The sequence below is a fragment of the Alligator sinensis genome, unplaced genomic scaffold (genome assembly GCF_000455745.1).
Source record: "Alligator sinensis unplaced genomic scaffold, ASM45574v1 scaffold603_1, whole genome shotgun sequence".
In the NCBI taxonomy this organism is placed as follows: domain Eukaryota; kingdom Metazoa; phylum Chordata; order Crocodylia; family Alligatoridae; genus Alligator; species Alligator sinensis.
Window position 1 is genome coordinate 146,862 of NW_005842853.1, and position 5,082 is coordinate 151,943.

Here is a 5,082-nt window from a genome sequence, read left to right on the forward strand (position 1 = left end):
CCCCCCCCCACCCCAGCTGCAGCTAAACTGCTCCCGCTCCTGCAAGCTGCTCGCGGGGTGGTTCACCGGTCCCAGGAGCCTGACTGAAATAAGTTAGGGTGGGGGGAGGGGCAGACAGATAGAGGGGGCTGTTCACTATGTGGGAGGTGGGTTGTCAGGATGTGGGGGACTCTTCCCCCCCCCCCACAAGGACCAGGGGCTATTTTTAGCCCCATGATCTTCCCTGCCCCCAGAGGAATGCCTCTTCTCCCCACCTCATCTTACTTACTACGGCTACTGGCACTGATGGACACCAGTAAAACCAGCACTGGGAGCAGTTTGCACATGGTGGGGGGTTGTCCAGTTTCTGGTGGGGTGAGGGGCTGGAAGGCTAAAAATAGCCCAGTGCCGGGGGTGTGGGCAGGGGGTGGGGGGAGTGCATCCCAAGGGCTGAGGCCAGTGGCTGGGATTTCCCAGCCCTGGGGCTGTGCTGGGAACTGTACTGAAGTTCAGTTAGATTGGTCTCACCTGACCTGATCTAAGTTAGACTACCTTGGAAGTACAGTTAAAAGATTGGGTCAGCCATTTTTAGATGTATCTAACTTTCCTGACTGCTGTAAAGATTGGACTTCAATTGACCTAACTAGGGATCTACATGAAAGATCTGCACCTGGATGAATTAAGTTAGATCAGGTGGCCATTTTTAACATGATCTAACCTCTCCCTAACCTCCCCAAACATCTGTACATAGGCCACGATAGGTCAGGATATTGACCTACCTCTTAGCAAATTACTTTAAATATCTATTATAATTTTCACTTGCTATAAAGCAAGACATAATAGATACTTACAGAGTGTGTGATTTATATTTCTTTGGCTCAGTGGACTGAGAGATGTAGTTGCAATAGAACACAAAACCATTCAACCAAATAGCTACACATAAAACTGCTCAATTACACAAGATAGATCAACAGCTGGGAGCCACTGAAAATTGATCAGAAAATGACTGGACTTTGTCACTTAGTTCTGTACCTCATCAACAATTTGAAATGCAAGTTTACCATCCACTCCTGCCTATGGCTGTATACTTTTCCATTTAAGTAATCAGACTTTATAGTGGTAATTAGAAAAAGAAGGAAAAATGAAATTTACTGCTTTAATTATATTCTTGGAACATGCCAAGGCATCACACTCATTCTTCTGAAGGTGTAAAACTTGTGGTAATTACTTACTCTACCATTTAACTGTTCTAATTGCTGCTATAAAAATAATTATTTTCTCCTAAAAAACAAAAAAGAAAATGGTTTAGAATGTCAGACAAGAGTCTTGATTTAACTTGATGCTGAAGAAATCTGTAACCTCTATGAATACACTGCTATGAATATACAATAATTGCTATGAATATACAATATCATAGAATCATATGCCTCCAAAGATTTTTCAGACCCTTAAAAATATTCTGTGGCATATTTTACAATGTCCTATTAAGCCTTCTGGCAGCATCACAACTAGATTTTTTTAAATGTTGTATTCAGCCAAGTGGTAGAGACTGGGTGGGTCCAGTTTGGTCTGAGAAGTGCTAATATGGGTCTTTGCCTTCCTCCACCATCAAGTTCCAGAGAGCGATTCAGTCTAGTTTTCAAAAGCAGCCAAAGTTAGGTAGTGTCTCTATTTTGGTGGGCAATATTCACTAGATGCCTGCCCTTGGGCTCTTGGACATGTTCAGAAACAATCTGATTTGATCACTTAACCTCCCCCTAAGCCAGGGACAGGCAAAATAGAGCTAGTGTGCTGGATCTGGCCCACCAGGCAATTTCATCCAGCTTGTGGGCATCTACCAACTAACTGTAGCTCACCCAGCCCAAATGCCTCACTCCCACCCTTGTGGGTGGAAGGGCCCAGCCTAGCCAGCACGCAGCTTCCAGGCAGGGCTGCTGCTGCCACTGGGGGTCCTGCTCTGCTTCTCCAGCACCTTGTTCACTCCAGGCAGAAGGTAGGGGTGTCAGGGGCAGGGGTAGCTGCAGCTAGGTGGGAGGGTGGAGCATGTGGCTGGGGCTGGTGGCAGCGCAGAGCTTGTGTCCAGGGTGGGTGGCAGGACAGCGGAGCTCAGGTGGGCAGGGTGTGCATGTGAGGGAGGGTGGGAGACCCCACATACACTCTCCTGCATAGTGCACAGCCTCTGCTGGTGGCAGCAACAGCAGGCAGTGGGTACTTGGGGTGCTTGTGGCCCACGCAGATACTGCTGCCTGGTGGTGTGTGGTTCTGGCCAGTGCTGCACATGGTGGCAAAAAGTGCAACTAGGCTGGCCCACCTCTATTGCGCAGGGCATCCTGCGGTACACATACAGCTTCCAGCACTCATGCACCGCCAAGGGAAGCCCTGCACAATGAAGCTGGTTGCCTTTGCCGCTTCCTGCCATGCAGGTCCCGGGACTTCTCTGGGAAGCAGGGGGCAAGGCTCCCCTCCATTTCTGGCAGAGTCCCGGAACCTGCATGGCAAGGAGTGACAAAGGCAGCCGGCTTCATCACGCGGGACTTCCCCGGTGGAATGCAAGTGCTGGGAGCTGCATGTGCACCTCGCAGAGCCCCACACAATAGAGGTGGGCTGGCCTGGCCACATTCCTTGACGCCACATGCAGTGCTGGCCTGGCCAGAGCTACACCCTGCCAGACAGCAATGCCTGCACGGGCCAGGAGCACCCCAAACACCTGCCTCCTGTTGCTGTTGCTGTCACTGGTGGTGGGGGCTGGGCGCCATGGGGGGAGTGCGTGAGGGGTCCATACACTCCCCGCACTCTCCCTCACATCCCACAAATTCCACACACTCATGCCCTGCCCCCACAACCCCCCATATACACGCTCCCAACATACCTCATTGCCCTCTGCACATGCAGCCCCCCTCCACTCCCCCACCCACCCACAATATACAAGAGTAAGTCTTTATTTTTGAGTTATTATGTGATCACCTCTATATACAGTATGCAAACACAAATCATGACAAAAATATTTTTGTAATAAAATTAAAATATGTTATAGTAGGTGTTTGACTTTTAGTATATGATTTGTCTTTTGGTTTGGTTTTTTTTTTTTGGTTCCAAGACAGCAACCCTCCTCTCCCAAAAGGAGTTCTTCCGGGGGACAGAGGGAGGGACTTCCAATGGCAAAGATCAGGGGTTAGTGGCAGGACTTCCAGTCCCAAGATGGTGGCCAGGTGGCAGGGCACCTGTCTATCATTGTGGCCCTTGTCAGCTCACCAAAACTCAGCCCTCCAGCTGAAATAATTGCCCACCCCTGCCCTAAGCTCACCTGCAATCCAGTTGTATGCAGGGGCAGCACATAAGTCCCCAAAGAGACACCAGGTGGTACTTTTTCTTCAGTTTTTCCTGCCTGAGTTATTTCTATTTCTTATAGTACAAGTTCTGAGAGCCAGGATCAGAACCCTTGTCTTCCCCTCCCCATAACTGGCAGAAAGCTATAACCAGCTAAAGAGTCAGGCTCCATCCTGTTCTCCTTCTGGTCCCATCACTCTTTCATTATTGGCTGTTTAGTGGCTGAACTTCATTCAAGAGGAGGTGTGGAGAGTCCTGTCATGTAGCCTAGTGGTTATAGCATTCTTTTGGAAGCAAGAGCAGTAGATTCAAATCCCCACAGGGCAAAGAGGGCCTAGAACTTGGATATCCCACTATATGGGGGAGTAGATAATCATCAGCTTTAGGTGCTACACTCAGAAGTGAGACAAGGTGGTCTGGATCAGAAGTGCTTAATCTGCAGGAGTCTGTGTACTCTTGAACTTAGTGTTTTTATTGGCTGCTTCTAACCACCTTCTGCCTTTTTGGATCACTCTTAGGAAGTGCTTAAGCCTCCCTATTGGACCCTGGATCATGGCACCTGGATCTGAGGCATCCCAATGCCTAAATGTAGGCACGTGTGAGAGCAAACTAGATTGTTCCTTTGATCCGGCAAAGCAGTTAAGCATGTGCTTGGGCTATCTTGATTCAGCAAAACATGTAAAGATGCTGATTACAGTGGCATTTTAAGAACATTCTTGAAGTTAAGCATGTAACTAAAATGGATCAGGACTGGACTATGCACTACTGTAATAATATAAATAGTGATGATATTGCCTGGCAGTGGATTGTTGAATGATTCTATGAACTACTTCTACAAAGTATATCAATTAGTTTGTTTTGCAAGGAAAATATTATGATGTGTCTGAGAAATATAACTTGCACTATAAATGTATATAAACTATTACTAGATGGTGTTTATTTTTAAATGTTTTAAAATGTCTTTAAAGTGGAGATTTTTAATAGGATAAATTATTCCTTGAACATTCTGTGGCTGCAGGTTAACTTGATTTGTTTTTTTTTTCCTCCTATTCCGTTGGTTTTTTTGGTGTCTTGAACACATTTTATAACAAGGCATATTTTCTATTTTTTTTGTTAAAAGAGCTATAAATGAAATGTCAGTTTGATTCTCAAGTAATATTGCAATTTAAAAAAAACAGGTCAAAACTAAAAGCCAGTGGAATTTGCCTTCTTTCACCCCAGCTGAATTTTTTTACAGCTTAAATTTTCAAGCAACTAATAAGAATTGTTCCTGTCGCATCAGCTAAGAGCTGAGCTCCAATAAAGCCCTTGGTGTTACAGCAAATCACTTCTGTGATCTACATTTTAGTGACAAAATGACAGCTTCCAGTACTAACAGATGAGCTTGTCAAAGTCAGTTACATCCGCTACCCTGCATTGCATATAATTGCATTTGATATCTTTTTATCTCAAATTATCCTCCACTTGCAAAGATATAAAGAATCGCAGTAGTCACTCTGCTAACTAAGATTTGCATGAATTGCTCTGCTTCTTAAAGACAGTGTGTCTTCAGGATGAACTTACTTTTTTCTCTAAAAAGAAAAATAAAAGAAAAGTGTACCATAATAATAATAAAAAATACACCTTCGGTGTTTCCTAAAATACGTGCATTACTCTCACAAGCAGCCATATGATTGTATTATCACCCTGATTTTCCCTTCCTTCCAGGAGTAGTAGATTTGGGCCCTGTGCTACACAGCTGGGGCATGGTATTCTTCCTTACATATGCCTGAAAAC